The sequence below is a fragment of the Puma concolor genome, chromosome B2 (assembly GCF_028749965.1).
Source record: "Puma concolor isolate L17-30 chromosome B2, mPumCon1.1.hap2, whole genome shotgun sequence".
Lineage (NCBI taxonomy): Eukaryota > Metazoa > Chordata > Mammalia > Carnivora > Felidae > Puma > Puma concolor.
The window spans coordinates 8,878,485-8,891,123 of NC_141671.1; the positions used below are offsets into that span (position 1 = coordinate 8,878,485).

The 12,639-nt window shown below is 40.4% G+C and overlaps 1 protein-coding gene and 1 non-coding gene across 8 annotated transcripts in view; one reads left to right on the plus strand and one right to left on the minus strand.

The window, feature by feature from the left end:
• CDKAL1 (CDKAL1 threonylcarbamoyladenosine tRNA methylthiotransferase) overlaps positions 1-12,639 on the minus strand; it is a 705,830-nt gene that overhangs the window by 431,810 nt on the left and 261,381 nt on the right. The window lies entirely within an intron of this gene.
• On the plus strand, positions 2,565-2,676 carry LOC147580709 (U6 spliceosomal RNA). Its single transcript, XR_015251774.1, has one exon. It is a non-coding gene; the product is annotated as a U6 spliceosomal RNA (small nuclear RNA).

Consider the following 12,639-nt stretch of genomic DNA (forward strand, 5'->3'; position numbering starts at 1 on the left):
ACCAGGCAGGGTCTCTGCTACTATGATTACTGCAAACGGAACTGACCATAAACCAACTAGTAGCCCACTTAGTCTTAAGGGAGTTGATTTGCCAAAGAAACCACAAAAAAACGCTAAACGTCTAAGTCAATGGCTCTTAAACTAGAAAGCGCACTTGATGCTTTGGGAGGTAGTGTTGAAGGACATACCACTGGAGCCCCTGTTCTGAGTCATTAGGTCTGGGGTGACAGCCCATAATTTGCTATGTGGCTGGTCCCGACCACACTGAGAACCACAGATCTGAGGCAACCTGAGGTCCCTCCCTCCCAATTCCCCACAAGAGGTGAGAGAGTTAGTGCAGTTGCAGTTTCCAATGGTCGTTCAGTCCTTCTCAAAGGCCACCCCTGAGAGGCCATGGGAGACCAGGGAAAAGGAGACACTCTCAGAGATAAAAATCACTAAGAAATTAACCTTCTCCCAGTACAGGGGCACTCAACTCTCCTGGACTAGGAAAGAGTGATCACTGATCCTTGTGTGTACTCTTCCAGTATCCTCCTTTAAACATGGGAACGTCTACTGCAATCTCCCTGGTCTGGCGTGAGCACTATGGATAGACATGTTATTCTTTAGCCACAGGGGAAAACCATGAGATGCTCCCTCAGATTTGAGAAAGAAGACAATACATCACTAAAGATCCTGCTGTTGGAACTAGATGAGACCTGGAAAAGTCCTTTTTTTGGGAGGCAGTGAGAGCGTTTCATCTAAGGGCAAATTTTCATTAAGAACACGCGTAAGAGGAAAAATGTATACGGCTATTTGGGAGTGGAAAGGGTGAACGACAGGACACGCTGGTATACCCCGCCCTGGACTTGGTCCCATTCCACGTCCTAAAAGAATACTGGTTTTGTTCAAGAATGGACCCCTCCCTCCTGTCATCCTCCTTTCGCAGGTCAAGATGAACTCACTGTGTCTTCAATTCTAGAGTATTCTAGGGCATGATTAATCAAAGGGAAGTAATTCCTTTCCTCCTCTCATAAACGGTTAGCCCAGGAACTCAGACCTAAGCCAATTGGTGCACGGCTTTCTCAAGGAACCAAGAATTAGTTCATACTTGTACAAGGATAAAATTCAATGAAATGCACTGAGAGTTTGGGGGAAATAGTCTCTTAAAATATTACCCCTTCCTTTTACAGATTATGAACTAAAGACCATTTGACCCTAAGGCTAAAGCCAAAGGAAGATAGAGTCAAAGAAATCACAGAAAAATGCAGACAACACCACTGGATTAAGGTGTATCTCCTAACTTTGAGTTCTACAAGTCACTATATCTCATTATCATTAGGATTTCTACGATCTACAGTCAAAATGTATGGATCCACATAACGAATAGGGCCACCAAAGCCATTAAGAGCTTCAAAGAACCAATTAAATAGTGTTTGTTGCCATGACAATGTGTACCTTCCTTAATCTGAATAATTTTCTATGCATTTGCATTCTCTCTAGGTGCCAACTGTGAGAAATGCCTTGTGCTGGGAGATTTTGAGGTTCACAAGATGGACAGTCCTTTCCTTCGAACTAGAAGAGAATTCTAGGGTTAGGACATTATAGAAACTCTATGAGACTGTTGGAGGAATTTCCTGGGTTTCTGAAGTTTGAGTGTTGCTAAGTAAGACTCCAGAATCATACACACACCCCACACCCCCTCAAAAAGTACATCCTTCTAGTTCAAGCCTAACATTTTACAAACAAGAAATGGAGGGGCACCTGGGTGGCTCAGTCAGCTAAACGTCCAACTCTTGATCTCAGCTCAGGTCATGATCTCCCGGTTTGTGGGATCAAACCCCGCATCGGACTCTGTGATGACAGTGCAGAGCCTGTTTTGGATTCTTTCTCCCTCCCCCTCTCTCTGCCCTTCCCCTGCTTGCTCTCTCTTTTAAAACAAACTTTAAAAATTTTTTTAATTAAAAAAAAAAAAAAAAACATGAGTAAGAAATGGAGACCGAATGATTCAGCTAATTGACTTGAAGAAGCAAAAACCAGGTTTTCTAAAATGTAATCTAATACTTCAGTACTGGTTGTTCTCAACCTCTTCTGCTGCCCAAAGACAGTGCTGAGATTTGCCCCAGTCATACCCACAAAGTGATCCTGAATGAAAAGGAGATGAGAGAAGAGGTGGGGTATCAGAGCATCACTCCATTTGGGAGGGGCAACTTCTTTTATTGCAGTCTTACTATGTTAGAGTTATATGCAATTTTCTTTGGTTTGTTTTGGATTTTTTAATGTTTATTTATTTATTTTGAAAGGGGGGAGGGGCAGAGAGAGAGAGAGAAAGAGAGAGAGAGAAAGAGAGAGAGAGAGAGAGAGAATGATTGACTGATTGAAAGAGAGAATCCCAAGCAGGCTCTGCATTGTCAGAGCAGAGCCCGATGTGGGGGCCCAAACTCACAAACTATGAGACCATGACCTGAGCCAAAGTCAAGAGTCAGATACTTAACCGACTGAGCCATCCAGTTGCCCCAGTTTTGGATTTTTAAATTTGGTTCCAAAATACAGGACTCTAAAATTCATTTTTTTTAAAAAAATCCTTGCACTCACTTCAGTTGCACATATACTAAAATTGGAACGATACAGAGAAGATTAACATGTCCCCTGCCCACAGATGACACACAAAAAATTCATGAAGTGTTCCATATTTTAAAAAGGAGGGAGGGAGGGAGGGAGGGAGGGAGGGAGGGAGGGAGGGAGGGAGGGAGGGAAGGAAGGAAGGAAGGAAGGAAGGAAGGAAGGAAGGAAGGAAGGAAGGAAACTCCTTTATGACACAAATCCTCTGCCTTAAGAAATAAAATAGAATGAAGAGAATCTTGAATAGTAGCTCATATTATTGTGCTCAACTTCATATAATTTTAAAGTGTTATGGGGATCTAGGACAAAACATAATATTGGACTTCTGTCACTGGGTTTATTTTATTTATTTGAAGGAAGTGAAAATGCGTCATATTTCTACTATATTTTTGCTAGTCATCATTCTAAAGTTAGATGAAAAAAATTCAAGTTATGATAATGTCGTTGATTGATAATAATCCATTTTAAAATAGACCAGAAACCTATTTTAAGAATCTATTTACATAAAGAAATCCATGATCATATTCACACTGAAAATAGTCTCTCCAAGTACTGAAAGGCACACAGTAGAGTCTGTTGGCCCACAAGCCAAATCTCTTCTGTACAGATAAGAAACCAAAATTATTAATGCCAATCTGCTACCATACTCAGTTCAGAATTGAAGGCTACTTTTTGTGTTTTGACATCTCGATCTTCTGAGCCTGAGAACGAAGACTGTTTATCAAGACACTTGAACACAAGACTCTACCTAATGATGGCTACCTATTTGGTGTTAACACATGTAACTAAACTTGAAGGATAACTCCTTGGATTTCATCTACCCACAGAAGTTTCAGTGGAATGAGAAAACAAGTGGATAGACTTAATATAATTAATATCTATACTACACTACTCATTGTATTAAGTATGCAGGAATTGAAGTGAATCTGTTAAAGACCAAATACAAAGATTACACTCTTGAGTTTTTGATGAAATCTTATGACTGACTCTTGTATACACACACACACACACACACACACACACACACACACACACACCCCACAAGATTCTACAGACAGTGGGAGTATAAAATGGTGTGGCTACCGTAGACAACGGTGTGCCAGTTCCTCAAATATTTAAACACAGGATTACTATGTAATCCAACATTCCAATTCCAATATACACATAAAAGAAATGAAAGCAGGGACATAAACAGATATTTGCACACTAATGTTTATAGCAGTATTATTCACAATAGCCAAAGGTAGAACAACCCAATTGCCCATCAACGGGAGAACACATAAATAGAATGTGGTATACAGATACAAAGGACTGTTACTCAGCCTTAAAAAATGAAATCCTGGGGGTGCCTGGGTGGCTCAGTCGGTTGAGCGTCCGACTTCAGCTCAGATCATGATCTCACAGTCCGTGAGTTCGAGCCCCACGTCGGGCTCTGTGCTGACAGCTCAGAATGTGCAGCCTGCTTCAGGTTCTGTGTCTCCCTCTCTCTCTGCCCTTCCCTCGCTTGTATTCTCTCTCTCTCTCTCTCTCTCTCTCTCTCTCTCTCTCTCTCTCAGAAATAAACATTTAAAAAAAGTGAAATTCTGATAAAACATGGATAAACCAGGACACATGTTATATGATTCCACTTACATAAGGTGCTTAGAATAGTCAAGTTCATAAAGACAGACAGGTGAATAGTGGTTGCCACAGCAGGGGGGTCTGGGGGTTATTGTTTAATGGATACACTGTTTCAGGATGGCACCATAAAAAAGTTCTAGAGGTGGATGGAGGTGACCGCTGCACAAAAATAGGAATGTACTTAATGCCACTGAATGTGACACTTAAAAATAGTTAAAACGGTATATTTTATGTTATGTATATTTTGCTACAATAAAAACCAAAACCAAAACAAAAGAGTAAAACACTGGTTAATGACAACAAGGCATCATAAAAGCTTCAAAAAAAAAAAAAAAAAGCAAAGTTCTATAAATAATTTCAAGAGTTCACAGGAGCACTTAAAGATCAAAAATGAATCCCAAACTCCTGCTAAAGTTCAACATAAATAGAATGAAACAGGCACCATAGTACTTTTTATAGATCTCAGCTTTCTGTGATCCCTGTAATGCTTGCCAACAAAGTCCCATGCCTAAAATATAATAAAAGCATTAAAACAGCAGTTTTTCTCCTCCTCTGAAGTTGTCTTTCCCACACTGAAACAGAGCAACAGCAGTTCCACACTGGTTGTTTGTATTTCATCACTGTTTTCAGACAGAACAAGAGATCTGCTGCCTACACACCATTCCTCTGCATCAACACCCATTTTCTTATGCAATTTTAAGTTCTGTTGGCAGGTTAAAGACATTTTTTTCCAACCACAAACAAAAACTTCTTTTGATACTCTATGTGAATGTTCAAGGAAATGTTCCCAATTAAAAAAAAAAAAAAAAGACTATTTAAAACAATAATATGGAAGTATGTCCACAGTCAAAAAAAAAAAAAAACTTAAGTTCTAGATATAAGGCATATAAAGACGACATAGCTACTTTGTTGAAAATCACCTGTCTTTATTTTTTCAATCAGGAACTTAGGAAATGTTAAAAGAACACAACGCTGAAAAAAAAAAAGGCAGAACCACGTCACTGAGTCTCCCATTCAACTCCATGGACAGACTTTTTTTTTTTTTAAGTTTGTTTTTGTTTTAAAACATTGCTTTGCAACAAACCCTATAATGGAGTGTTTCAATCCAACTGTTCTTTCTTAAGAGTTAGAGATAAAAAGTAGCTTTCTACTGGAAATTTTTAGTTTTAAAAACACTTAAATCTTAGTACATACTTTTAATATATGGTAAATACATTTCTGTTGTTATTAACAAACCTTTGTAAAACTAGACAATCAAAAAGGTGACCAATGATAGCTAAGACTTCTACGTACCTGTAGGCAATGCCAGGCACTGTTCATATAGACACTTTATATATATTAATTAAATTAATCCTGAAAACAACCTTGTGAAGTAGGTACTACTATTATTCCCTATTTTACAAAGACATAACAAAGGCATGGAGAGACCCAGTTGTTTGACAAATATCTCAAACATCACGGAACCAGTTAAATGGTAGAGATAATACATAAATCCTGGACAGTCCGGCTCTGCCATCCATTCTAACTGTCACACATAGTACCTGTCATAATACGCTGAGAAAATAAAGATCAGTTTGATAACGCTGAGCAAGTTATTCAATAATGTAATATAAAATATTTCAGTCTCTTTTTGATCATAGTATTGTTTGCTTTCTTAACAAAACACTAACGACTGCATTAGAGAGTGTCATTCACGGGATTAAACACACTAGTAAAATCTAGATTTTTGGTGCTATCCACGACCAAGAAGGAAGGAAGTCACAGAGACTGAGGCCTACATCTTCATTTTTAATCTTTTTCTAAGTTTACGATCAACGTGCAAGCACAAAAACAAAGTTAGTGCCAACAGGGTTGGTAGTTCCCTCGGTCAAGAAATGATTATATCGATGATAAAGTGTAGATGACTAACCAAACTTTTATAAATGGACACACAGTTGGAATTTTTAATAAATTAGCTTCTAGATGATGAAGTGTAGGTAAGTTGTCCAAAACAATTAGAGGTTTGGGGGAAGGACTTGGTTCATGATACGTATGACTCACATGTGTCTCACGGCAAAACAAAAACCACCAGACATTTATCTCTTAAAAACAAAAGACACTGAGTCTGGCACCAGCCTGCCAAGCAAGAAATACCATGTGCAAGTCAGACACTCGTGTGCCGTTTAAAAATAAAAAAGAGAGATAGGCATGTGATGAGTGATGACTCCTAAGCCTGACCTTCTCTGAAATACACAATTCCATTTATAACTTCCCCCAAACATCAAAACACCTGAAAATAGCAAGTTTCACAAAAGAAGCAAGAGAGAAAAACAAAAAGGAAGTTTTATAAGTCAGAGGACAAAATATCTTACAGGAATAGCTCTTTGTCACATTGACCGGATTCATTCAGCAGGTTCCCCTCCTCCCTGTATTTTTATTTACACGAACTCAAGGAGGCCAATGTCTCTCTCCTCAAGCTGACTAGGTTGAGTTCACTGGTCTAGGGGATCGGCTTCCATTTGGAAAAATTCTTGCTCAAAACTCTGGTTTCTACATCGAAGGAGAAAGACTGCAGATAAGACCGGAGGATGCTACATCTATTTGCATATGGATTCTGTTGGAAGAGGACATTATCTAATTACATGTATCGAGAACACCTCTTCCAGGACCAAATTCAGGTTGATCTCTGGGTAGAAAACAAAGTCATCTCCCCAAAACGTAATGTGATGTGATGTACTAATCTTCCAAAAATGATCTAAACAAAACAGAACGGAGAGGAGATACAAAGCCAACAAAGAAATCTCAGAGACTGCAGAGGGAACAGGCGGGTGTAGCCTGCCTGCCCATATGTGCCATTTGGCAATAGTTTCATTAAGTCACAACTAATAATCAACTTGGGTTATCAATAAACTGGGACCATCCAAAAATTCATTAATTAGCCTTGAATTGTCAGCAACAGTTTTTCAAGTATTTACAGCAAATACAGCCTGTAAATACAGCCTGTTACTAAGCGATATGCGTTCATGTCACAGGTACTGCCAGCAAGAATCAAGCCATACTTTAAAAGTCCATGAGAGGGGCGCCTGGGTGGCGCAGTCGGTTAAGCGTCCGACTTCAGCCAGGTCACGATCTCGCAGTCCGTGAGTTCGAGCCCCGCGTCAGGCTCTGGGCTGATGGCTCAGAGCCTGGAGCCTGTTTCCGATTCTGTGTCTCCCTCTCTCTCTGCCCCTCCCCCGTTCATGCTCTGTCTCTCTCTGTCCCAAAAATAAATAAAAAACGTTGGAAAAAAAAAAAATTTAAAAATAAATAAATAAAAGTCCATGAGAGCTGTCATAAAGGCATAGGGTATGACACAAAGTAGTATTACTTCCAACTGAAGTACCAAAACCAGAAAAACAAACGTAAAACCCCATCAAAGGTGTCTCAGCACGGACTCTCTATTTCTGTATGCATCTGGTCTCAGACTAGTAACAGGTCCTTCGCCAAGCAGCAGCGAGTGACAGTTCTACATCTGCCTACCTACCTTGTCACCTACAGCCCCTGAGAACCCCGCCATGTCATCAGAACCCAGCTTGAAAACCTCTGCCTACTAAGTCAAATTCAAACCTGGCATCTTGCCTTTTAGGGGACATGGTCAGCACACACTTACTGAGCATGTAAAAGGGACGTGGAGAAGACAAAGAGGTTAAGCTGCAACAGCGAAACAGAAAATGTTCCAGAAGAGAGAATGGCAAGGAACAAAGGCGAAGGAAGAAGACAAACCACAGGAGGGTTGCCGGGAAGGTAAGGAAAAGAGGATTAAAGGTGGAAGAAGGAATCAACAATTTCAGATTCGATCAAGAGGTCAAGATTTGACCCGTGCTGTCTCCGCCCTACTCAGAAGAACAGCTGGTAGGAGACAGAAATAGAAAAATAAGTTCAGCGGGAATTCCTAATTAGTTACAACTTATCTCCTAGAGGAGCTAAAAACCTTGCTTCTTTTTACTAATTATCAAACACCCATAGCATTTTAACACTCAATAGTTTTTTGTGGGTTTTTTTAGATTTTTAAAAAAGATCTTATTTTTAAGTAATCTCACCCTGAACATGGGGCTCAAAGTTACAGCCCTGGGATCAAGACTCGCATGCTCTACTGAGCCAGCCAGGCGCCGAACAGCAAAGAGTTTTGTTAAATAGAGATAAGCACACTATATCAAGCATTCCCAATGGGTGGCTCCAGTTATTTGTATGGTCCTCTTGCTAACGGTCTGTACAGTGGCCCCCAAAATCCCTGCCTCCCAGTATTCATGCCCTTGTAATCCTTTCCCCTTAAGGGTAAGCTGGATCTCTAACTTGCTTCTAACCAATAATACAGCAAAGATGTTAGGATGTCACTTGTGTTAATAACACCTGTCTTACAAGGAAACTCTCTCCTTTGATAACTCTGAAGAAGGAAGCTGCCATGTTGTAAATCAATATTTGGAGGGGGCCACATGGCAAGGAACTGAGGGTGGCCTCCAACTGCCAGCCACCAAGAAATTGAGGCCCTCAATCCAACAGCCTATAAGGAACCAAATGCTCTCAACAACTATGAGAATTCAGGAGGGGGCCCTGCCCCGGTCAAGCCTTCTGAGAGAACTCAGCCCTCATAGACACAACTATGATCACAGCCTTTCAGATGACTCTAAACGAGGCCCTGACTCCTGCCTTTCTGACGCGGTGAGGTAATAACCAAATGCTGTTTTTAGTGGCTATGTTTGCAGGGATATGTTATACAGCAATAACTAATGCAGGGCCTTTAGAAGTGTCAAGCCATCTATTTACATGATCAATGAGGGTCAGAAGAACATGGTGTTTCTGACAGAGAATCAAGAGGCTTCACACACCTGCACCCACACTACAAACTATATAACTTACGTGTTAGCAAAAGCAGTAGACCCACACACAGGCCTCCCTGAGGCTCATGCCGTGCACCTTCCATCTAGGGCCTCCGCCTCTACCTGACACGCTCTTCCCCAGACACCTGCGTGGCTCACTCTCCGTCTTCATAGTTCAGATCAAAGAGCACGACCTCACAGGCTGCCCCCAAAACGCCTCTGTCCAAAACAGCCCCTTCTGTAACCTCTACATCTCCACAGCCTGCTTTAGTTTCCCCATTACACTCACCACTCTCCTACGATTGTCATGGTATCTTCTGTTTACCTGTTTGTCTGTTTCTTTCACTAGAAACGAAACTCCATGAAGACAAGGATTTTGTCCCCAGTGTGACATCCCTCACACCTCAGTGTCTGGCACACAGTAGGCTGTCAATGCACATTCTGGAATGGAGGCACGAATGCAGGGCTGCTGTGTCAAGCTTTCCCAAGCTCACAGTGAAAGGGCGACCACACCACCAAGCCAGAACTTGAGTTTAAGATGGCTGGAGACTGGGGCCCACACTCCTCATCGGCAGCCTCCTAAGGCGTGTCCTCGTGGGACTGGAAAGACAGAAGTCAATAATAAATGTACGCATTACAGATGGGGCCAAGTCACCTTAGCAGCTGGCTGTCCTTGTGGTTGGGGACATCAGTCTGGTATTTTACTATCGTCGTGACTTTAAGCAAATAAATCCCTTATTCGTTCTTTGCCTCTTCTTTAAATTCAGGATAACTGGAGTCCCAATGTCACAATGTTGCTAGCAAGAATAAACAAGTAAATACCTGTAACTTACTCAGAAAAGCCTTGGAACTGCATAGGTACTCATTATTATTTATTTTATTGTAGAATAAATTTATACCCCATTCACCCATTTCTCCCACTCCTCTCCCTCTGGCAATGACCAATCTGTTCTGAGCATTTATGAGCTTTTGTTGTTGTTGTTGTTGTTCAAGATTCTACATATAAGAGAGATCATACGCTATGGTCTCTCTCTGTGTCTGACTTAGTTCACTTAGCATGATGCCCTCGAGGTCCATCCACGTCTTCACAAATGGCAAGACTTCATCCTTTTGAATGCCTGAGTAATATTTCATGATAGACCTCTACCACAATTTCTTTATCCATTCATCACAAACACTCAGGTTATTTCCATATCTTGCCTTCTTCAGATAAACACCCAGAGTTAAAGTGCTGCATCACAGTGCCATTTTTAATCCACTCAGGAACCTCCATTCTATTTCCCTTAGTGGCTGCACCTAGTTACGGTCCCACCAACAGTGGGCAAAGGTCCCTCATCCTCTATCACCATCACCACCACCACTGCCACCATCAGCATCGCCACTAAGAGCAGCACGGCTACCAGGCCCGAAAACCGAACTTCAACCAGACTGAATGTACTGAAGTGACCGCCGCCAGCGAAAGGAGGTGTGATCAGAGTCAGAAGCCTACACCCTCTTCTGCCAGCACCACTGCAACCCCGGCTTGTGAGGAGCCATGAGAGAGGACAGTGTTGTCCACATGGCTTTAGGCCTGTGACACGCTCCTGGGGAGCACCAAGAGAAAGCAAGCACAAACAAAAGGAATCCACTGGCCCACACCAAAGGCTACAAGCTAGACTGGGCCCTGTGCAGTGGTGTCCCCCAGGTAGAGAAGGCCTCTTCCAGGTGGGGTGATTAGGGGTACGCGGCCGCTTCCATCCTGTGCCAGGCATCACCGAAAGGTGCAGGCGACGCCTCTACCCGAGGAAGGGGCCCATAAGACACCTTCTTAAATACTGAACAAAGAAGGAGAACTAAAATTTTTCGACATCGTAGCTACTACCTTCCTGTTTCCATAATAGAAATCCATTTGTAAAGCAGAACAGGAAGGAAAATGCTCACATGCATGTAAAACATCTTCACACTCTGTATTTTCAAATATAGAAGAGTCTCATTTGTTTAGTGATCAAAACGTTCACTATGGCCTAAGATGAATGTTATGTCATGGTTTTTACACCACTTCGTTCCTGCCTACCTGGCCACCTTAGCATGGCATCTAGCTAGGTGGGTGTTTTCTGTCAACTAAAGGCATGAAGCAAAGCTTAGGCATCAGTTTGACCACTAGGAATACAGGAGACAGAGTGAGTCCTAAATTAATAAAACCAAAAATAAATTTGCTAATATCACTTGATGCACTGCCACTTCTGCAAAAAATTTAAAAATCATTATATTCACAGAGACTCAGAGTCTGAAGAAACCTACAAGGCACACCTATCGGACACTCGAGAAATGCACTCGAATTCTACTGCCTACCCAATTAAAAGAGATGCCTGCCCGTGGCCTTCCGCAACCTTCACAGTACGGCCCAGTAGGCCATCTGCCACCTCCTCCAAACTACCCATTCACATAGGTAAGAGATACATACCCCAAACATCTTAGGCACACAAAACATGGCAAAACCAGACAGCACACCTATAAATCAAATGTTGCCACGATGTACGCCAGCTACACACAAGGGGGAAAATGGAGAACACCATTTGAAAACAGCACCATCAGAAACCGTTCCGAATAACGAAAGTAACTCCTTCAACCAAATAGCTCTTTTCATATAAAGCATAAATCAACCAAGCCTGTGCATCATTCACGAACTGAAAAAAACACACCTATGTCAGTTACTAACAGATAATGAAGAGATTTTTTTTTTAAAACATTCTATAAAACCAAAATCTTAAACATATGCAATAACCAAAATATGTCACAAGAGGGTGAACAAAAGAGCTCTCTCAGTACTCCTTATCGTACTGCATCATTTCGCTGTGATTTCACAGCAACAGCACACTTGCACATTTATATATATATATATATATATATATTTACGTATGTAATATATATAATATACAATATTTACATATATACATAATACATAATATACATACATAATATATATACATAATATTATACTCTATATATTATATTATATATTAATTACACAAATTATATATTGATTATATTATATATTATATAACATTATAGTTATATATTATATAATATATATTACATATTATATATTTGTTATAGGTATAGATTATATATAAATATATATTATATATAACGTATATGTATCATATATTATACATGTATTATGTTGAACATATGTTACATATATGTTACACATATGTGACATGTTATATGTAATATTTATATATAATATATATTCTATACACACAAACACACACGCACGCACACTGGTACAGCATAACATATTTTTAAAAATTTTACTATGAATTCTTCAATGTTTACGTAAATGTCCCACAGCTGTTCCAATAAAGCCTACCCTTTCATTCTGAATGAAACCTTATAAAGCTGATGCCCTGAATGGGGAATTAGGTGCTCGCTCTTACTTGCAGTGCTCATAAGATAGATCTATAATTGTCTTTAAGTAATTGATTTCACCTATGGGAGACAGAAAAGTAGCATTAGCTCAATTTTAATGAAGAGAACCTTACCACTCTTCTTAAATATAAAACACTCAGGCAAAAAAAGATAATTGGTTGATACTGGATTG